Below are 24138 nucleotides of genomic sequence, written 5' to 3'. Positions count from 1 at the left end.
TACATCAACACACCAGGACTTCTAGTACTGCATTACAAGTTTGGTGTTGTTCAGTGTGGTTATTTTTGTGGTGTTTGTTTTGTTTTGTGTCGGTATGTGGAATACAAACACAGATCCTGAATGCACTTTATCCACTAAGTTCTGATGTTTCTCTTTTCTAGTCATATCTCTAATGCTTCCAGTGTCATTTCTTTAACCTTCTATTTCTTCATCTGCTGATTAAAAATGGTTTTATGGTGGAGAATAGTTTTTCAAGTAAAAAGAAATTGAGAATAAATACTGAAACTTTCCCTGATGGATGGAGTGGTTCTTTAATAAATGTTAACTCTGTCTTCACCATGTTATGGACTGTAATCTAAGGTTTACTTGATAGCTATGCATTGTTGAACTTTGCATTTCAGAGAAGAACATGTGTCTGGGGCTGAGGATATATCTCTATGTGAAGAGTAGTTGACTACCATGCACTTAGCTCTGGGATTGATCCATTACAAAACATGAAACTGAGTATGGTGGTATGTATCTTTAATTCTAAAAACTAGAGTTGTGGGCATGAGGGTCACATGTTCAAGATCACCTCTGACTATACTGGATACAAGAGCTACACAAAAAAGAGCTACATGGAAGGACATGGTACTGACAACAAAAACTGGCTCTTTGAACGTTGTGTAAATTCGAACAAGTTCATTAAGAGTTTACATCTTTGTCCTCTCTCCTCTGCCATGGCTGCTTTACCCAGCAATATTCACTATGGCATTGTGTGGTGTCCCCAACCAGGAAAGAGTTTCTTGCTGATCTTCCTGCATGGCTCAGGAGACTGGCCAATGACTGAGACAGTGGATCAAGCATGTGCTAAGTCAAAACAACATTCCAGCACATAAAGATTATCTATCTAATGGCTTCCTCAAGGCTATACACTACTCTGAAGGGAGGCTTTCCAATGTGTTGTTTGACAGTTTTAAAATAGCTAATGACTGCACAGAACACCTTGAATCAATTGATAGAATGTGTGAAGTACTCACTGGATTGATTTATGATGAAGTAAAAAATGCCATCCAGAAAAGCAAGATATGAACAGGGGGAGGCTCTATGGGAGGCTGCTTGGCAATGCATTTACCCTGCCAGATGTGGCAGAAGTATTTGTTCTTTCTGGTTTTCTAAATAAAGCCTCAGCTGTTTACCAGCATCTTCAGCAAGATGGCCACATGCTCCCTGAGCTCTTTCAGTGACAACGCACTACAGATGAGCTAGTTCTTCACTCTTGAAGCAAGGAGAAAAACTCAAAACTGAAATTTCTAGGAGTGAGCACTATGTTTCGCAGGCTTCCAAATGTTTGCAATAAGCTTGGGAAAACTGAGCTAGAAAGGCTAACAACTTGGATTCTCATGAAGCTGCCAGGAGAGACAGACAAGTAGATTGAATGACTCCTGAGCAGTATATTGATTGTTTATCTTACATTCAACATTTTTTTCTTATTTGATCCTCACAAAAATTAAGATTGTTGAAACAGCCAACACCCCTGTATTATACAAATTTAATTGCATATCTGTATATGTTCACTCAACAAAATTGTGTTAAAAATCACCATGTAGGGAATGTCCACTGTTTATTTTGTTGGAGCACAGGTGTCATTGAGGGAGCACAATGGAATTTCCATGTACAGTCACCACAGATTTGGGTGACTTCCTGTATGAGGCTGTTATAAATAGGGCTGTAGTAACATGTAAACATCTACTCTAACTGTACAGAGCTGGGTGACTTCTTATAGCATTTCCTGAGGCCACCCAGCTGTTTCTCAATGTGACTTTAGCATCTTTCATTCCAGCTAAGGGTAGAGAGCTGTGGTGACCCCTGATGCCAGGTTCTGAACCAGACTTTCATTTTCTCTATTCTAGTTGCTGTGGAGTGTTCATCCAATGTTTGATTTCCATTTTCTTGGTGCCAGTGATGTGATAAAGAATCCTACCCTAGAGGGTTTTCCCAGATTTGTGAAAATCGTTTTGCCCTCCCAAATCTGTTTGAAGATTATCTTTGAGAAAGTTATTTACTGCCAAGTTATATTGACAAATAAAATAATAATAAGTAAAAAAAAAGAGTTTTTAGCTCATCCTAGTGTCTCTTGCAAATTGTAGCAGCAAATAATGTAAAGCATTATGTGCATCCTGAGATATTGTGAATAATGAATGATATGATTTATAATGAACCTAACCATTGAACTATTGAATGTTAAGTTACTAGTTGAAATGAGGCAAGGCTAACATTTGGGCCCAGCCCAGCTCTTTAGTCTGTTCCACCCTTTGTATCTCACCGAATACAAATTAAATTCCTCCCTCCTCCAAAGACCCTAAAAACCCTTAAAACTATAGTGCACTCCAAAAACTTTAAATCATTGATATCAAAAGGTTCACATAGCAAGGGAGGAAAGTGGGGTGATTTGAATAGAAATGGCTCCCATAGACTCAGGTGTTTGAGTGCTTGACTCATAAGAAGTGGCACTGTTAGAAAGTGTGGCCTTGATGGAGTAAGTTTAAGAAAGTTATTCACTGTGTAGCTGTGCTTTGAGATGTTTTGTATGTTCAAGCTACATCCAGTGACACATTCTTCTGTTGCTGCCTGTACATAAAGGTGTAGGATTCTCAGATCCTCCAGCATCATGTGTGCCTACATGCTGCCATGGTTACAACCAAGAAAGTAAAGGTTATAACTAAAACTCTGAAACTGAATGCCAGTCCCAATTAAATGTTTTCCTTTGTAAGAGTTGCTCTGGCCATGGTGCCTCTTCACAGCAATACAAACTCAAATTAAGACAGAAAATAATAGGTAGAAAGACAAATGTGCTAAAAGGTCCACCACTCTTTTGTGCAAGATAGGATCTGTGAGCCAGAGAAGAAAACATATGCTGGTTAGGATGGCCTTCCTGTGGTGAAACCCTAACATATGCCATTTATCTCATTATAATTATCTTAGGACACATATCACCATTCTATAACAAATGAATCCATGGCTCTGAAGAAATAACTTTCAGAAACAGAACATTTTTGCTAATTCTCTCTACTATTTTTCATGCTTATTTTCTGTCTATGAATTGCTTACTCCGGGTTGGAGAGATGGCTCATCCTAAAGCATTTGCCATAGAGTAAGTACCTGAGCTCAGATCTGCAGCACCCATGTGAAAAAAAGGCATGGTTGCATACATCTACAACTGCAGTTATGGGGCAGTGCAGAGACAGACTAACCTGAGAAACTCCCTGGACTTACTGACTATCCAGACCATTTGTAACTTACCACTTCAAAAAGATACTTTAACAGAAAAAAAAATTCAAAAGATATGGAGTAACAAAGTTAGGTGTTTAATGTTTATTCCCACATGCACAAACATGAACACAAACACACAACACAGGCCAAACCGGTTATTCCAGCCCTTTGATGGCTTCTCAAACCATCATTTTCTCTGCCATTCTTAGAGTTCTTTACAAAAATGGTGCCAATTTCTGCATTATTTCCTATTCTACCAACTGCCATCTCTCCAACCTGCTACATGTACGATGTCCAGAGGAGCAAGAGTTGTCATTCATTTCAAATGCCCTCAACACATGCGCTGGCTCTTTATATATCTCACACCCTCCCAGAAACTGGACTCTTGAGATTTTCCTTCCTGTCTCTTCCAAACCAAGTTAATAAAGCAAACCAAACAAAACCAAATAAAACAAAAACACAAAAACAAAAAAAAGAAAAGACAATAACAGTCATACAAACAAACAAGTACACCAAGATATACTTTCCCATAGAGCATTCACATTAACATATGAATTGCCTCCCTTAACACCCAGTCAAACATGGTCTTTCACAACAATATTCAAAATTGTTTTTGGAGGATGAGATGAGAACTGCATATTCAAAGAATGTTTCTGATACAGGAAAAGATGTATACAATAAAAAGTAAAAAGAAGCTAGAAAGATTACTCACAAAATAAGAGCAGTGCCTGTTCTTCCTGCCGAACTCAATTCAGTTTCCAGCACTGTCATATAAGCTTATAACAATATGTAATTTTAGTATCTGGAGATGCAAGAAAAGATCCAAAGGTCTTTTGCTCATTTCCAATGCAAAAAAAAAAAAAAAAAAACCATTGGCAAACAGACACACATTTGTGAAAAATAACCCATACATATAAAACAATATATCAAACATTGAAGTGAATGCTGGGAATGTAGCTCAACAGGAGAGCATCTGCCTAGAATCCCTTAGTAGTGAGGGACCAGGAGTGTGAATCAGTGGTACCCCTGCTTAGGACCCTTCAGTGAGGAGCATGATTATAAGCACAGCATCTAACTAGCATAAGAAAAACATTAAATTCACTTGAGAATTGAGGCAAGAGGGGGAAAAGAAGAAAGAGAATGTGATAAGCTCAGTTTTGTTAAACAGATTTCCTTCTGTGAAAAGAACTCACAGCTAAATCTTAGGACCTAAAAATGTTCTTTTTACTTTTTTACCTCATACCTTAGCATTAATCCACTCCATACTGACTTAGGTTTTTGGCACTGCCCCAAAGTTCCACTTTCATGGATGTGGACTCCAGACAGCCAAACCCAAAATTCTCAGTTCTTATCCTGATACCTCCCAAGAAACAGTAACAATTTCCCTTTTCATTCTTCCTAAATCACATGTTTCTTAGGATTTAAGTTGAAAAGAGATACACACAACACATTCTTGGTTGCTTTTATAGCTTAGTGGCTGGCTATATAAAAATCACAAGGATTAGACTCCCCCACGTGACTTTTTTTTTTATTAACTTGAGTATTTCTTATTTACATTTCGAGTGTTATTCCCTTTCCTGGTTTCCAAGCCAACATCCCCCTAATCCCTCCCCCTCCCCTTCTTTATGGGTGATCCCCTCCCTATCCTCCCCCCATTGCCGCCCTCCCCGCAACAATCTAGTTCACTGGGGGTTCAGTCTTAGCAGGACCCAGGGCTTCCCCTTCCACTGGTGATCTTACTAGGATATTCATTGCTACCTATGAGGTCAGAGTCCAGGGTCAGTCCATGTATAGTCTTTAGGTAGTGGCTTAGTCCCTGGAAGCTCTGGTTGCTTGGCATTGTTGTACATATGGGGTCTCGAGCCCCTTCAATCTCTTCCAGTTCTTTCTCTGATTCCTTCAACGGGGGTCCTATTCTCATTTCAGTGGTTTGCTGCTGGCATTCGCCTCTGTATTTGCTGTATTCTGGCTGTGTGACTTTTTAAAAGTGTCTACAACTGAGTTCTGCATAACTGCAATGCAAGCACTTACACACTGACCCATTTCCATATACCTTCAAGTTTGTCTTTATGTTCTCTGCCTATTCTAAGTCAAGAACTCAGCAGCCATCTCATGAAAGTAAATATGATACTACACACTTCTTCAAAGGATTTAGAAAGTGTCCATCATATGTGTGTGTATGTATATATACATATACATATATATATATATATCAATCAATCATTTAAATATTGAGTTTACAGTTGCTGGAACACAACTTACCACAAGCTGATGTCTCCTTCCTGTGACTAACTCTTGGGTTCTTGTGCTGTAAGGGAAGTACTTTGCTCTCAGCAGAGACTTAAGGAAACTCTGAGAGGAAGGAGAAAGCTGAAACTAATCTTCACATAGAAACTTAAGATTTTTTTTTTTTAAATTCCCAGGGCCATGCAAATGTGATGTGATTGTAATCATTATGCGACTGGAATTATTTTATTTCATTCTAATTCATGTGTATGGAGGTTTTGCTTAGAGTTCTATGTGTATATCACACACATGCCTGGTGTACCCTGAGACCAGAAGAAAGCACTAGAACCCTAGGAAATGTAGTTACAGCTTTTATGAGCACTGGGTATTAATCATGTATCTTACTCTGCTCTTCTAGGAGTGCTGTGAACCACTAACAAACCCAACTGGGATAATCCTATGTAAGTAGAAGATGCTAAGCTATCTAACATGGCAATTGCCTGTCTCAGAGGAGTATCACTAGGGACAAGGTTCTAAGTGATTGGCATTGTATCTAGCTAAACCAAAGATCTGGAAACATGGTCAAATGTTTTCTACCACCTTTATTTTCTTTATTTTTTATCTTGTGTATGTTATGCTTTCATTTATTTTGGATTTAAAATCATATACCTTTGTACACTGACTGCCTGGTTCCAATTCAAACATACTTGCCTCTCTTTCTTACTTAACCTAATTCCTTTAATGTCTGCTGTCTCCCAAGACAGACTTAGTTATATACATATATATATATATATATATATATGTGTGTGTGTACATAGGCATATATACATGCACACATACTACAAAGAACAAACACACCTAGAAGATAGATTACGCACACAAAAAAAACCCCACCAAGCACACACACCGAGCACCACAAACGCACACACACACACACACACACCACTCACTCATAAAAATATATGAATCCACATTTCCATATAAATTTTGAGAACCACAAATGAAATATGACTTATAATAGGTATGCCTCACTTCATTCATTTAATGGGACTATCTCTAGTTATATAAGAATCACTATGGACCACAACACTATGTTTTGGGGACTGGTCTTGAATTAATCTCTCCTGCTTCAGGCCTCCTAGGAATGCCCAGTGAAAACTTCCCTGTTAATGATAAAATAATTGTTAATATTTTACTTTATATGTAGTTATTTCTTTGATTATGACTCTAAATTTACAGGGAAAGTGACTGAGCCTCCTAAACTCTGGATACATCCAGCCATCACTTCAAGTGATCTTAATCACTGATGCCCTCTCCCCAATCCCACCAATAAAAGTTGTTGTATGGCCTGGAAAACAGGAATAGTCTTCTTATTTGGTTGGATGGTTTTGTTGTGTTTTTTTTTGTTAGCCTATATGACAACAAATGAATAAAACATAATGTGTCAAGTAAAAAGAAATCCAAATACTATGTTTTTAAATGATGCACTGTTGACTTGTTTGTTTGTTTGTTTGTTTGTTTGTGCTATGAATCTGTGCTGAGGACCCTGAAACCTGCCCAGTATCACCCTTGATAGAAAGTGCTCAGACATGGTCAAATGGCTTAACTTATCACCAACCTAGTGACCTACCCAAGCCCAGTTCTAACTGAGAACCTGCATAATTCCCAGAGGCAGTTGTTAGTAGTCTGTTATCTAACAGTAATGATTTGCTATCTCAAGCAGAGATTACTCCCAACACCACACATTGAAAGGCTACTTCCCTTGCATTTGCATAGATTGTGCAAACATGGTCCACATAGAGGAGAATCCACCCTAAGACTTTCCTTACTTTCTTCACCCTCTAAATTGTACCCTAAACACACATGCCTCAGCATTTTCACAGTTGCTGTGTGGCAACCATGAGCTGTTGGGCAGAAAAGCACAAAGCTTCAGTATTGAGGATAATGGAGTATGGAAGAACTAGTTTCACATCAAGCCGTCTTCAAGAAAAACAAACTGAGTTCAAACAACCTGATAATTAGTTCAACGATTACTCTCTATTGATTCCAATTCTTGTTTCCTCTTGGGATCTGAGTCCTTCACAATGAAAAAAAAACTGATACCGTGTACCATTATTCCTGTGAGTTCCTTTTGAGTGTGCATAACTTCACTCAAATAAGATCCCTGATTAACTAAGTTGAATGTGACTTATTCATTACTTCACTTTGTCTTCCAAGTCCTATCTCAGGTGAATAGACATCTTTTGGTATACCTCCAGGAAAAGTCTTACCTACAACATCTCCTTTTCTTAGGAACTTTCTGAAAATTGCTTGGTATAAATGTTCACAGTGATGAGTTGAGAGAAATGTGATAGATCTCAGAGAATTTGGCTAAGTATGGAACGGCTGACCCTCTCTTGACTGTCTGAACTCTTCACAATTAGCTTACTCTTTCTGGGTACCTAGTGCTCATTTCCCTCCTCTCTATCTCTGCCTTTCACTGTTTTTTGATAAATTGTCCTTACTCCAGCCTCTTTTCCTTTCCTTAACAAGGAAGGGGGACATCATTTGTAATGTAAACAAAGAAAAAATTAATAAACAAAAATTAATTTATTGATATAAGCAGAATTAACGCCTGAAAGTTCACATTTATTTTGATCTGCAGGACATTTGCTCTATAGGATGGACAAGTGCCTAGGAAGCCTTAGGCTATGTAATCGTAACAGGAAAGTCATATCAACTTCACCAAGCGATCCTGAGATGAAGTCTCTTGATACTTTGCCTTTCAGAGTTCACCCATCGAAGAACATGCAGAAATGATGGGCCATCTCCAATAAAGTCACTTGCTAGACTTAGCCTCTCTTAGATGGTTCCTAACAATCTTTATCACCTGTGACTTTGGGGTGTATGAGAAGGCCAGTCTTGATTATCCAAAGCGAAATGATCTCCATTACATAGGGCAAGAATATAGGAACCAGAATGAGTACTGCTGAGGATCCAATGTTAACAGTGTAACAAAAGCTAGACATATGAAACCTGAAAAATGACTCATAGCAATGAATATTTTTAAGAGATGTGTGGACAAAGAGATATATCATGGGAGAGTCTCTGACATACTGCAACTTCCACAATGAGGTTTTTTAATTTATTTATTTATTTATATATTTATTTATTTATTTACTTATTTATTTTTACGATCCACATTTTATTCCCTTCCCAGTCCATACCCCACCCCAAAAGTTCTACATCCCATACCTCCTCCAAACTCCCCACAATGCCCCCACCTCCACAAGAATGGCCCCTTTCCACCCACACTAACCTATCTCCAAATATCCTGGGGCTTCCATTCTCTTGAGGGTTAGGTGCATCTTCTGTGACTGAACAAAAACCTGTGAGTCCTCTGCTTTAAATGTGTTGGAGGTTTCATCACGATAGGGTTATTTTTGAGGTGGTTTTGGTTTTTTTTTACTTTGGTTGGTTGGATTTTGTTTCCTTGTTTGTATGTGTGGGATTTTTGCCCCTTGTGGTATTTCAAGGGTGAAGCACAGATACAACAGGAAGCAAAGATGAGCAGGATTGGACATGACATGAAATTCACAAAGAATAAATAAAAAATTTTCAAAAACGCACAAACAAGTATCCCTGGCATAGCTTACTCCAGACTTTTTAATTTGTCTTATATGCAGGTGCAAAGCAACTTAATAGATTCTGTGTACCATATCATGGCTGTTCAAACACAAAACACTGAACCAGGAGTCATTCAACTCAAAAGAGAGCAAGGGAGAAAACCATTTCAAGAAAGCAGGTTATGCTGCTAGTAAGAAAAAATACAAAAAGTGGTAACATAGAAAGAAGTAATGAGAGAAAATACTTTGTGGACTGCTACAGCTGTGAATGGAACATATTTTTATTTTAGAAAAAAAATCACTAAAGGAAAATAGAATTAGTTTATGGGCATGGGAAACGAGTGTTTTATAAGTGGATAGATAGAGCTAACGGTCAACATTTTCGCCCTTCAGTCCTGGATCTATGAATAACTCACAGAGGCAGTGCCACAGAATAAATGCATATACAACTTTTCAAAGGATATTTTTCTAGACCAGGAAAGTGCTGACATCTAGGTCATGCCATATCTGATTCTCCAAAAAGGCTAAGCCACTTGGCTCATGGATGATGAAATGTATGCTAAAGCCAATTGTTCCCAGTGTGGGCCCATCAACACATTTTATTTCCTATAAACGAGTGCTTAACAAGAAGAAATTATGGGAAATCCAAGAGTTAGTGATGTTACCAGAAGTTTCATTTACCTGTAAAGAAAAACCACCCCCGGTATGGAGGTCTCAGTCAATAGCAACAAGGAAACTGGCCAAATATGATCAACAATAATGATCTAATCCTTAGACTATTTTCCAAAACTTGTACTGAGTTTGCAGTTTCATTTGATAGATGACATACTTGTCAAAAATAACTGCTTAGGAGCTGAAGACATGTTGTTTTTGTGACAATCACATGGTGCTTTGCCAAAGGGTCTGGATTCTGTTCCCACCATGCATATGAGAAATCACTCTCACCTTTAGCATGTATTGTGTGTGATGTGGCTTCCTATTCTGCCTTTCAGAAATATCTGGGACTTGCATATTTGCATATATACACACAGACACAGGAAGTACTGATAAAAAATTAAATGAAACAAAGTAACTGATTGTAGTGCATTGGTATAAAACTTGAGAAGGTTCCTATTAGAGCTTGCTGAAGTAGAGGTAATGATAACTGGGTCTTTATTGCTGAATTAGAGTTTATCCTTCCTCTCTGTCACAGTATATCTCAAAATCTTTTTCTACCCAAGTACTTGCTGATTCAGGAGTATTTGTTTACCTGATACAAAATGTGTAGTGTGAAAGAGGGAGTGGAAATGGAAGGAAACACTTTTCCTTAGGCATTAATTCTACCAATTTTCCTGAGAAACAGCTCTGTCAGAAGTACAAATTTTTAAAACTGCAGCCACCTGCTGCACCAAGACAACAGTAGAGAGTATAGAGTTTTGCACAAAACTATAGAAACAGACAGCTTTCTCTGCAAAGTTATGTAGGGTATTGAGTTTCAGCACAAGCTACATTTCCAGGGACAACCACACAATCCCCTAGTAAAGATTTATACCACCTGATTATGGATCATATTCTTCTAGAAGGTAGTGTTGGTTAAACAGCTGGCAGGTTATTCTGAATGTAGACAAAGAATGCCAACATGACTTGAGCCAATCTGTGAATAGAAGCATACTTTGTGTTTCTGCAGCAGATTTCAGATTTGTGGCCATTGTGTTATTGAGCCACTCTTGCTGAACTAAGACTGACAAAGAACTCTCAAGATAGCTGACATTTGTACTTATTCCCCTGATTCTGTACACTGACTCCTAGGTTAGTGGTAATTTTGGCTATTTGTTTGGCTCCCAGTCACCTGACCAGGACTTTTTTGTATCAAAAATGAAACACATACACACATGCACACATAGGCATGCACACACACAAGTACACACACACATACACACACACACACACACACACACACACACACACACACACACACACACCAGATAATCTCATGCTGCAAATACCTGAAAGACTGGGACTTCCTAAACCTTCCCTACTCACCTGCCCTGTACTCCTGAGAATCCTAAACTTTCCCCTGCTACTCTAGACCCAATCAGGGAAGTGGCCAGTGGCCTTTTACCAGAATTCTGACATGGAAGATTGAGTTTTACCCCTGCAGCTTTTATGTCCCATGCTTCTCCCCTGAATCATCATGATTCCCTGCCTCTTTCCTCTCTTCCAGTTCCTAATCTGTGCAAATCCAAAGGACCATCCTCAGTGTACCTTCAAACCATTGGTCATTTGCTCTTTATTGATCAATCAAAAACCAATTGGAAACAAGGACCTTAAGCTTTTGGAGACCTAGATTCCTAGGTATGGTTAGCAAATTAATTCAAAGTATTAATGCTGATCCACAACACCTGGAATTACACGAAGGTTTTTTACAGTAGTAGGAATTGAACTCAGAATGGCATACATGCTGAGAAATCAGTATCTTAAACAATGGCTGATAAGGTTTAAAAGAGAAAAGGAAAATGGCCTCTTCATGATTGTGTTTTTCCTCCAGTACTTGTTGAACATGAGCTTTTGAGAAACCATCACTCTGCTGGAATATAGAGCTGTTCAAAAAGCAGGAAAGCTTGGTGTGTAGAGAAAGCCCAGTAGAAAGTCAACTGGGCAGTTGATGATGAGTCTCTAGAGGGCAGGCTTTCATTAAAAAGATTAATACTTGTCTTGGGATGGTTGAAATGACAAGCCAACCCCAAATGTTATTTCTAAACTGATAGGGCTTGCATGACTTTATCAGTCATATTTCCTTGTGCACCTGCATTTAGGAGTATAGCATAGGGCATAAAGAGGAAAAATTATTTTCTAATGAGGTCCAAGACCTGAGCAGCAAGACTGACTTTATATATGGGCCACATGTGGGGCAGGCTCTAAATGGCAGTTCCTTCAGTCTCTGCTCTAAACTTTGCCTCCATATCACCCCCTCTGGATATTTTTTCCCATTTTAAGAAAGAGTGGTAGCATCCGAATTTTTGCCATCCTCTTCTTGAGCTTCCTGACCCATTTTGGTGGGATTAGAGGAAGGATTGAAAGAGCTGAATGGGCAACCCCATAAGAGCAACAATGACAACCAACCAGAGCTTCCAAAGTGGTTTAATCCATGTTAATCCATGAATATCCTAGTAAGATCACCAGTGGAAGGGGAAGCCCTGGGTCCTGCTAAGACTGAACCCCCAGTGAACGTGACTGTTGGGGGTAGGGCGGCAATGGGGGAAGGATGGGGAGGGGAACACCATATAGAAGGAGAGGGGGAGGGGAGGGATCAGGGGGATGTTTGCCTGGAAACCGGGAAAGGGAATAACATTTGAAATGTAAATAAGAAATACTCAAGTTAATAAAAAATAAATAAATAAATAAATAAATAAATAAATAAATAAATAAATAAATAAGACTGATTTTATTCTTCCTTTGTCTCTGGACAACCACAGGATGGCAGACAGTGTCTAGTAAGTTGCTTTGCATCTGCTTGTGAAACAGGTCAAATGATGCCAGAGCCATTCAGGGGAGAAGCTATGGTTTTGTGTCTGACACCTCCATATCCTACTAAATTGAAGTCTGAAGAATTTCTGCTTCCATGTGAACGCATTCTCTTTATTACAGTACCGTGGATACACCCAGAGAAAAGGAAAAGAACTCAAGTTTAACATGTTAATCCTTTAAAAATAGGTATAAGTAGTCCATGGAGGATCATGTAAACAAAGAACTCCATAGCATAGTACACACACCTGTTCATCCACGCTTATTGTTGCTGAATTCACAATAGGAAATAAATATATTCATTCTATCTACATATAACAGCAATAAATTGTAAAAGAGTCCATGGATTTATTTAAAAGACAATAAGACGTGTGGAAAAATATGAACAGAAGAAAGTGAAAAGTAAATAATATGACTATGTTATAATCTCAAACAATAAAGAGAGAGAAGAATTTGTAGAGAAGGAACATGTGCAGACAGAGAAGGGGTAGAGGGTGCACACACACACACACACACATACACACACATGCACACACTGGCGAAACAAAATTCGTTAATATTCTTCCTTATTGAATATTCCTCCCTATTAATCTGATACTTGAAATCTTATTTTTTTTTATTTTGGAGGTCTTTACCACAGCAGTTCCAGTACCATGACTTACATCACTTCTTATTAGTTAAGAAATAGTGAAGAGTCCCATCTCTCATACTTAATTTTAGCATTGTTACTAAAAATATGGTCCCAGGGGACACCATAAACAATTTCTCCATATTCATTTCAGGTCCCAAAGACAACCCTAATTGCTTGACTCTCACTTTGGAGAACCAATGAGTTTATTGAGCTTCTTCATGAATCATAGGTCATGGATACCTTACAGGATTACAATCACTCTTTTCCCAAGCATTCTCACTTAAAAAGCTTCACTCGGATGGGCTGAGGAATCCCTACTGCTGAAGAAACAGAGCCCCTGTTCTAGATCCTCTATGCCTTTGTATATTCTAGCGTGTTCCCCAGGCCATGTGGAAAGGTGCCACACAGTAGAGGAGACTGGGTACTCAAATGAGAATCATGTATCTTACGCTGCTCCTCTATGAGGGTTGTGAAGCACCAACAAACCCAGCTGGGACACTCCAATGTACAAAGGAGAAGCTAAAATCTCCAAGATGGCAGTTGCTTGTCTCAGTGGACTATCACTAGGTTCAAAGTAATGTGCATTGTGTCTAGCTAAACCAAAGATATGGAAACATGGTCAAGTATTTTCTACAACCTTTATTTTCCTTATTTTTACCTTGTGTATGCTATAGTTTCGTTTATTTTGGATTTAAAATCATGTACATAGGGGTTGGGGATTTAGCTCAGTGGTAGAGCACTTGCCTAGGAAGCGCAAGGCCCTGGGTTCGGTCCCCAGCTCCGAAAAAAAGAACAAAAAAAAAAAAAAAAAAAGAATAAAATCATGTACATGTGTACATTGATTGCCTGTTTTCAGTTCAAACATACTTGCTTCACTTTCTTTTTTTTGTTGTTGTTGTTTTTTTGGTTTTTTTTTTCATTTGCCATTTCCCATAGCTTATTTTATTTATTTTTTCTCCATCTTTATTAAATTGGGTATTTCTTATTTACATTTCAATTGTTATTACCTTTCCCAGTTTCCAGGCGAACATCCCCCTAACCCGTCCTCCTCCCCTTTACCATTACCACCCTCCCCCCAAAAATCCCATTCACTGGGGGTTTACTCTTGGCAGGACCACGGGCTTCCCCTTCCACTGGTGCCCTTACTAGGCTATTCATTGCTACCTATGAGGTCAGAGTCCAGGGTCAGTCCATGTATAGTCTTTAGGTAGTGGCTTAGTCCCTGGAAGCTCTGGTTGCTTGGCATTGTTGTTCATATGGGTTCTCAAGCCCCTTCAAGCTCTTCCAGTCCTTTCTCTGATTCCTTCAATGGGGGTCCCATTCTCAGTTCAATGGTTTGCTGCTTTGCCTCACTTTCTTACTTAACCTAACTCCTTGAATATCCTCGGTCTCTCTTGACAGGCTTAGTTAAATATCTACACATGCACACAAGCATACACATGCAAACACACACGCACACAATACACACACACACACAAACACTCACACAAACACACACATTCTACAAATAACACATACACACACACCCTAAACACAGATCACACACAAACACCAAATGCACATACCAAGTGCCACATACACACACTCAAATATATGTTTCTGTGTTTCTATATAACATTTATGGACCACAAATGAAAAATGACATATGATTTGCATGCCTGATTTCATGCATTTAATGTGTCTACTTCCACTTATATATGTTTCACTTTTTGGGGGGGTACTAGTCTTGAATTAATGTCTCCTGCTTCATGGCTTCTAGGCATGGTCAGCAAAACCTTACCTGTTAATGGTAAAATAATGTTTAATATATTTTTATCTTTATTAACTTGAGTATTTCTTATTTACATTTCGATTGTTATTCCCCTTCCCGATTTCCAGGCCAACATCCCCCTAACCCCCGCCTCTCCCCTTCTATATGGGCTTCCCCTCCCCATCCTCCCCCCATTACCACCCTCGCCCCAACAATCACGTTCACTGGGGGTTCAGTCTTGACAGGACCAATGGCTTCCCCTTCCATGGGTGCTCTTACTAGGCTATTCATTGCTACCTATGAGGTTGGAGCCCAGGGTCAGTCCATGTATAACCTTTGGGTAGTGGTTTAGTCCCTGGAAGCTCTAGTTGGTTGGCATTGTTGTTCATATGAGGTCTCAAGCCCCTTCAAGCTCTTCTAGTCCTGTCTCTGATTCCTTCAACGGGGGTCCTGATCACAGTTCAGTGGATTGCTGCTGGCATTCGCCTATGTATTTGCTGTATTCTGGGTGTGCCTTTCAGGAGAGATCTACATCCAGTTCCTGTATTCCTGCATTTCTTTGCTTCATCCATCTTATCTAATTGGGTGGCTGTATATGTATGGGCCATATGTGGGGCAGGCTCTGAATGGGTGTTCCTTCTGCCTCTGTTATCGAAGGACAAATACACCAAGATAAACTCTTAATCTTAAATATCTATGCTCCAAGTACAAGGGCACCTACATTCAGAAAAGAAACCTTGCTAAAGCCTAAAGCACACAGTGCACCTAACACAATAATAGTAGGACATTTCAACACCCCACTCTCAGCAATGAACAGATCATGAAAACAGATATTAAAGAGAGACATAGAAAAACTAACAGTAGTTATGAAACAAATGGACTTCATGGATACTTATGGAACATTCCATCCTAAAACAAAAGGATGTACCTTCTTGTCAGTACTTCATGGTATGTTCACAAAAATTGACCATATAAACGATCACAAAACAGACCTCAGCAGATACAGAAAGACAGAAATAATCCCATGCATTTGATCAGATCACCACAGACTAAGACTGGTCTTCAATGACAACAATAAGGAAAGAATGCACACATATACAAGGAAGTTGAACAATGCTCTACTCAATGATAACGTGGTGAAGGAAGAAATAAAGAAAGAAATGAAAGACTTCTTAGAATTTAATGAAAATGAAGGTACAGCATACACAAACAAGTGGGACACAATGAAAGGTGTGCTAAGAGGAAAATTCAGAGCTCTAAGTGCCTGCAGAAAGAAACGGGAGAGACCATACCTCAGCAGCTTGACAGAATACCTAAAAGCTCTGGAATAAAAAGAAGCAAATACACCCAAGAGGAGTAGAATGCAGGAAAGTCCCATGAGATGGTGAGAAGAAGGTATATCCTTTTGTTTTAGGATAGAATGTTATATAAATATCTGTTAAATCCATTTGGTTCATGACTTCTCTTAGTCTGTCTACGTCTCTGTTTAATTTCTGTTTCCATGATATGTCCACTGATGAGAGTGGGGTGTTGAAATCTCCTACTATTCTTGTGTGAGATGCAATGTGTGTTTTGAGCTTTAGTAAGGTTTCTTTTATGTATGTAGGTGCCCTTGTATTTGGGGCATAGATATTTAGGATTGGGAGTTCATCTTGGTGGATTTTTCCTTTGATGAATATGAAGTGTCCTTCCTTATCTTTTTTGATGACTTTTGGTTGAAAATTGACTTTATTCGATATTAGAATGGCTACTCCAGCTTGCTTCTTCAGACCATTTGCTTGGAAAGTTGCTTTCCAGGCTTTTACTCTGAGGTAGTGTCTGTCTTTGTCTCTGAGGTGTGTTTCCTGTAGGCAGCAAAATGTTGGCTCTTCATTGGGTATCCAGTTTGTTAATCTGTGTCTTTTTATTGAGGAATTGAGTCCATTGCTGTTGAGAGATATTAAGGAATAGAGATTATTGCTTCCTGTTATATTTGTGTTTGGTTGTGATATTATGTTTGTGTGCTTGTCCTCTCTTTGTTTTGTTGCAAAAACAATTAGTTTTTTGCTTTTTCTATGGTTTAGCTTGCCTCCTTGTGTTGGGCTTTACCATTTATTATCCTTTGTAGGGCTGGATTGTCTTTGATATTACATTGTTCTGCTATTTCTGACAGTGGTTAGACTGTCCTATAGGCCTGTGTGTCAGGAGTGCTTATAGACCTGTTTTCCTATTTTCTTTCAGTCAGTTATGGGAACAGACTGTTCTGCTTTCAGGCATGTAGTTGTTCCTGTCTACTGGTCTTCAGGTGTTCCTGTGGGCGTGTCCCCTGAGTCCACCAGGCAGGTCACTTGGAGCAGAAAAGCTGGTCTTACCTCTTGTTTCGGGCCTGAAGTCTCTCCTCAGAGACGGGTTTCCTCTTGGGCCAGGGATGTGGGCAAGGGTAGGCAGTACTAGAGGTCTCTCCTGCCTGGTAGTCTCAGGAGTACCAACCTGTCTGCTGATGAGCTCTCTTTCCCACGGGGTTTGGGAGCAGGGAGCTGTGGGCCAGGATCAGTGAGGTTCAGCTCCAGCTAAAAACAGGAAGTGCCCGTTCCCAGAGGAATTTTGCCTCTGTGTGTCCTAAGTCCACCAGGCAGGTCATTTTGAGCAGAAAAGGTGGTCTTACCTCTGGTCTCCAGCCTGGTGTTGCTCCTCAGAGCCGGGTTTCAGCTCTCTGTGAGGGCAGCAACCAGAAGGGCCTGCCCTGCCTTCACTTGGGATCTTGTGCACAGGGGGCCCAGATGGTGCTAGGTGTTTTCTATTTGACTGGGTTCCTTCAGATCTGGGTGGTGTTTGGACCACAGCACTGAGTGCCCCTATCTTCCTGTTCCCAGAGGCCCTATACAGTTTCCTCTTGGGCCAGGGATGTGGGAAAGGGTGGGCAGTACTGGCGGTCTCTCCTGCCCTGCAGTCTCAGGAGTGACCACCTGTCTGGGCGATGAGGTCTCTCTCCCATGGGGTTTGGGAGCAGAGAAATGTGGGCCAGGATCAGTGAGGTTCCAGTCCCAGCTAGAAACCAGAAGTCAAGGCCCCAGCTAGAAACCAGAAGTCAGGTCCTTTCTTAATAACAAGGCAGATTTAGTCTTATTAAAAGGGACAAACTTTTTCTTCTTACAAACTTGGGTTTAATTCATTTAGCATTAAAAGCGTAGAAGCTTTTTCTTTCTCAATGCCATAGAGATTGGAGCTCATATGTCATCCAGAATGAGTGAGTTCTCTCTGGATCAGTGCTTGGTCTTTTGCTTCATATGCATATGTAAGTATGGATGTGTGTGTAAGTATGTAATTATGAGAATGTATGCATGTGTATGTGTAAGAATGTAATTGTGAGAATGTGTGTATGCTGACCCTGACAAGTTTAAGTGTAAATGTATAAAAATACATTCACATATCTGTTTATGAACTTATATAAGTTTATGAATATTTGCCTATGAAAAGTTTTTCCTTCTGCAATCATAATTCAGTTCTCTTTGTTCAATAAAAGTTTATTGCTCCAAAATTCCCCATAGCAAGACAAAAATGAGGCATGAGGACAAAAGGGTAAAGGCTCTATCAATTAGCCCTTTACTTTATATCCTCTTGTTTTAGAATAAGGTGCTGAGTGCCAGAGACTGCAGTTTCTGGCCTCAGAGGAACACAGAAGGTAAGTCAGTTACAGTAGGATAGCAACTTACACTTAGATAAGTAAACTTATTATTATACAGCAACCCTAAATATCTCCTAACACAAAGTCTTACCCTCCCCTGCCTCAAGAAGAACCAACAGGAAAAAAGACCCAAGCCGGGGATAACCACTGGGGAAAAAAACCTAGGAACTCTATTAAAGCAGAAATTTTTATTAACCATTGAGACATCTTTCAGCTCCTGAAATAGAATAATTAATAAATTAATTAATTTATTATATAATTAATAATATTAATAATAAATGAATTAATATTTACTATCTTATCCAAACATTGCAAATATGCATTACTCTTTGTCTCATGAAACCATTGCTTCTTTAGTTTTATTCAGTTTATATAGGCTTAGTTTTAAAGAGCAGACAAAACAACAGCAATATTAACTTTGACTTTTATTTCTTTCACTAGATTCAGGGGACACAGAAGTATTTTATCACATTAAAATTGCTCATGAGGTAAGAAAAAAGTGGAATGAAACTTAGGTGGAACAAAAACATCCCTCATAGCAATCTCGTTATTGATTTTGTCTCAATGTCTGCAGGAAGAGAAGCAGAATTGGTTCCTGTATCACTGGTTTGCCCAGAGTCTTCACTCAGGGCTCTCTCCAGACTAGAAGGGAGGGAATGAATCAGTCTCTCTCAGAAGTCCTGGCCCGTGAAAACATAGAGCATTGGATTGAGGCAACTATTGAAAAAGGCCAGTGAGCTGGTTGGGATAACCCACATGTCAAGAATTTTGTAACAACCACTAAACAATGATTCTTTAAACCAGATTGTTCCTAGAAGGGTCATCAGTTGAAAGGGAAACCAACAGATAAAGAAGGAAGCCACAACTGCTGTAAGGACTCTTAATGGACGACTGGAATTAACAAGTGCTCTTCTGTGGATCTTGACAGCGATGAGTCCATAGCAGATGGCAACAATGGACATAGGCATTATGAAGCCAATAATGAACCTGATGCTCCCTCTAACTGTTACAAAAGTGTTAGCTGTGTTCAATAGTTCTTCAGCAGTGCTACCCCAGGATGCAAAGTTGAATGTGCAGTACACATTACCTCCAGGAACTCTAACTGTAGTCATGAAAACAAAAATGGGCAAAGTGAGAATCACTTTTTTAAGTGATTTAATACCTCCAAAGATCTTCAAATCCACTAAAAGTCACAGTGCATTCCAAAAACTTTAAATCATTCACATAAAAATGTTGACAAAGCAAGGGAGGAAAATGGGGTCATTTGAAAAGAAATGGTTCCCATAGACTCAAGTGTTTGAATGCTTGACTCACAGGAAGTGGCACGTTAGAAAGTATGACCTTCATACATATACAGCCACCAAACTAGATAAGATGGATGAAGCTAAGAAGTGAAAGCTGACAGGAGCAGGATATAGATGTCTCCTGAGAGACATGGCCAGAATACATCAAATACAAAGGCAAATGCCAGCAGCAAACCACTGAACTGAGAACAGGATCCCCGCTGAAGGAATCAGAGAAAGGACTGGAAGAGCTTGAAGGGGCTCGATACCCCTTATGAACAACAATGCCAAGCAACCAGAGTTTCCAGAGACTAAGCTACTACCCAAAGACTATACATGGACTGACCCTGGACATAGGTAGCAATGAATAGCTTAGTAGGGGCACCAGTGGAAGGGGAAGCCCTTGGTCCTGTCAAGGCTGGTCCCCCAATATGGGATTGTTGGGGGCAGTAATGGGGAGTTGGTGGGGAGGGGAACACACCATATAGATGTGGAGGGGGAGGGGTTAGGAGGAAGATGGCCTGAAAACCGGGAAAGGAAATAACATTTGAAATGTAAATAAGAAATACCAAATTTTTAAAAAATGGAAGAAAAGGGGTTGGGGATTTAGCTCAGTGGTAGAGCGCTTGCCTAGGAAGCACAAGGCCCTGGCTTCGGTCCCCAGCTCCGAAAAAAAAATGGAAGAAAAAAGACAAAGAAAAAATAAAGTATGGCCTTGATGTAGTAGGTTTGAGAAAGTGGTTCACTGTGTATTTGTGTATATATGCTCAAGCTACATCCAGTGACACATTCTTCTGCCACCTGTGGATAAAGATGGAGGAATGTCAGATCCTCCAGCATCGTGTGTGCCTACATGCTGCCATGCTTACCACCAGGACAATAAAGGACTAAAGCTCTGAAACTGAATGCCAGCCCCAATTAAATGTTTTCCTTTGTAAGAGTTGTTCTGGGCATGGTGTCTCTTCATACCAATATAAACCCTAATTAAGACAGAAAATAACAGGTAGAAAGACAAATGTGCTAAATGGTCGACCATTCTTTTGTGCATAGGATTTGTGAGCCACAGAAGAACACATATGCAGGATAGGATGGTCTTCCTGTGGTGAAACCCTAACATATGCCATTTATCTCATTATAATTATCTTAGGACACATATCACCATTCTATAACAAATGAATCCATGGCTCTGAAGAAATAACTTTCAGAAACGGAGCATTTTTGCTAATTCTCTCTACTATTTTTCATGCTTATTTCCTGTCTATGAATTGCTTACTCCAGGCTGGAGAGATGGCTCATCCTAAAGCATTTGCCATAGAGTAAGTACCTGAGCTCGGATCTGCAGCACCCATGTGAAAAAAAAAGGCATGATTGTATACATCTACAACTGCAGTTATGGGCAGTGCAGAGACAGGCTAACCTGAGAAACTTCCTGGACTGACTGACTATCCAGACCATTTATAACTTACCGTTTCAAAAAGATACTTTAACAGAAAAAATTTTTAAAAGATATGGAGTAACAAACTTAGGTGTTTAATATTGAACACAAACACACACAACACAGTCCAAACCGGTCATTCCATCCATTTGATGGCTTCTCAAACCATCATTTTCTCTGCCATTCTTAGAGTTCTTTACAAAAAATGGTACCAATTTCTGTGTGATTTGCTATTGTACCAGATGTAATGCCTTCAAGCTGCTACATGTACAGCTTCCAGAGAAACAAGAGTTGTCATCCATTTCAAATGCCCTCTACACATGCTCTTTATATATCTCACTCGATTCCAGAAATTGGACTCTGAGGTTTTCCCTCCTGTTTCTTCCAAGCCAATGTAATAAAGCAAACCAAACAAAGCAAAATAATACAAAAACACAAAAACAAAAGCAAAAGAAAATAACAATCATACAAAGAAATAACCAGGGTATACTTTCCCATAGAGCATTCTCTTTAACATATGAATTGTCAATTTGCCTCCTTAAAGATCCAGCCAAACATGGTCTTTCACAACAATATTCCAAACAGGTTTTTGGAGGCTGAGATGAGAACTGCATATTCAAAGAATGTCTCTGATTCAGGAAAAGATCTGTGCAATAAAAAGTAAAAAGGAGCTAGAAAGATTACTCACAAGATAAGAGCAGTGCTTGCTCTTCCTGCTGAACTCAGTTCAGTGTCCACCACTGTCATATAAGTTAATAACAAAATGTAATTTCAATATCTGGAGATTCCAGGGTCTTTTCTTTCTTTCTAATGCAAAAAAGTGGCAAACAGATGCACATTTGTGAAAAATAACCCATACATACAAAACAATATATCAAACATTAAAGTGAATGCTGGGAATGTAGCTCAACAGGAGAGCATCTGCCTAGAATCCCTTAGTAGTGAGGGACCAGGAGTGTGAATCAGTGGTAGACCACCTGCTTAGGATCCTTCAGTGAGGAGCATGATTATAAGCACAGCATCTAACTAGCATAAGAAAAACATTAAATTCACTTGAGAATTGAGGCAAGAGGGGGAAAAGAAGAAAGAGAATGTGATAAGCTCAGTTTTGTTAAACAGATTTCCTTCTGTGAAAAGAACTCACAGTTAAATCTTAGGACCTGAAAATGCTCTTTATACTGTTTTACCTCATACCTTAGCATTAATCCACTCCATACTGACTTAGGGTTTTGGCACTGCACCAAAGTACCACCTTCATAGATGGGGACTCCAAGCAGGCAAACCGGAAATTTTCAGTTCTTAACCTGATACCTCCCATGGAAGAGTACCATTTCACTCTTCCTCAATCATATTTTTCTTGTTCTTTAAGTGGAAAAGAGATACACACAACACACTCTTGGTTGCTTTTATAGCTTAGTGGCTGGCTATATAAAAATCACAAGAATTAGACTCCTCCACTTTACTTTTAAAAGTGTCTACAACTGAGTTCTGCATAACTGCAATGCAAGCACTTACACACTGACCCATTTCTTTATACCTTCAAGTTTTTCTTTATGTTCTCTTCATATTCTAAGTGAAGAACTCAGCAGCCATCTCATAAAAGTAAATATGATACTACACATCTCTTCCAAGTATTTAGAAAGTTTCCATTAAATATAACATCCATTTAAATATTGAGTTTTCACTTGCTAGAACACAACTCACCACCAGCTTATGTTTCATTCCTGTGGCTAACTTTTGGGTTCCTATGCTGTAAGGGAAGTCCTTGGCTCTCAGCAGAGATTTAAGGAAACTCTTAGAGGAACAAGAAAGCTGAAACCAATCTTTTCATAGAAACTTGAGGATTTATTTTAAATTCCTAGAAGCCACCCAAATGAGATGTTATTGTAATCATTATGCTATTGGAATCGTTTTGCTTCATTCTAATTCATATGTATGGAGGTTTCCTTAGAGTTCTATGAGTATATCACATACATACCTGGTGCTTTCTGAGACCAGAAGATAGCACTAGAACCCTAGGAAATGGTTACAGCTTTTGTGAGCCACATTGTGAGAACTGGGTATTGAACCGCAATCTTATTCAAGAAAAGCAAGTTCTCTTCTTTTTTTTTTTAATTTTTATTAGATATATTTCTTTACTTACATTTCTTTTTTTTATTAACTTGAGTATTTCTTATATACATTTCGAGTGTTATTCCCTTTCCCGGTTTCTGGGCAAACATCCCGCTCCCCCCTCCCCTTCCTTATGGGTGTTCCCCTCCCAACCCTCCCCCCATTGCCGCCCTCCCCCCCATAGTCTAGTTCACTGGGGGTTCAGTCTTAGCAGGACCCAGGGCTTCCCCTTCCACTGGTGCTCTTACTAGGATATTCATTGCTACCTATGGGGTCAGAGTCCAGGGTCAGTCCATGTATAGTCTTTAGGTAGTGGCTTAGTCCCTGGAAGCTCTGGTTGCTTGGCATTGTTGTACATATGGGGTCTCAAGCCCCTTCAAGATCTTCCAGTTCTTTCTCTGATTCCTTCAACGGGGGACCTATTCTCAGTTCAGTGGTTTGCTGCTGGCATTCGCCTCTGTATTTGCTGTATTCTGGCTGTGTCTCTCAGGAGCGATCTACATCCGGCTCCTGTCAGTCTGAACTTCTTTGCTTCATCCATCTTGTCTAATTGGGTGGCTGTATATGTATGGGCCACATGTGGGGCAGGCTCTGAATGGGTGTTCCTTCAGTCTCTGTTTTAATCTTTGCCTCTCCCTTCCCTGCCAAGGGTATTCTTTTTCCTCATTTAAAGAAG

The 24138-nt window shown here is 39.5% G+C and overlaps 2 pseudogenes; one reads left to right on the top strand and one right to left on the bottom strand.

Annotated features, from left to right (window-relative positions):
- Positions 1 to 560: 560 nt before the first annotated feature.
- Positions 561 to 1412, top strand: Lypla1-ps3 (lysophospholipase 1, pseudogene 3; annotated as a pseudogene).
- Positions 1413 to 19165: 17753 nt separating this feature from the next.
- Fpr2-ps1 (formyl peptide receptor 2, pseudogene 1) lies at positions 19166 to 20778 on the bottom strand (annotated as a pseudogene).
- Between the last annotated feature and the right edge of the window lie 3360 nt (positions 20779 to 24138).

This window comes from Rattus norvegicus, chromosome 1, assembly GCF_036323735.1.
Source record: "Rattus norvegicus strain BN/NHsdMcwi chromosome 1, GRCr8, whole genome shotgun sequence".
NCBI classification, from domain to species: Eukaryota; Metazoa; Chordata; class Mammalia; order Rodentia; family Muridae; genus Rattus; species Rattus norvegicus.
Note: the sequence above shows the minus strand (reverse complement) of the source record. Positions and strands in the feature narration are given on the sequence as shown.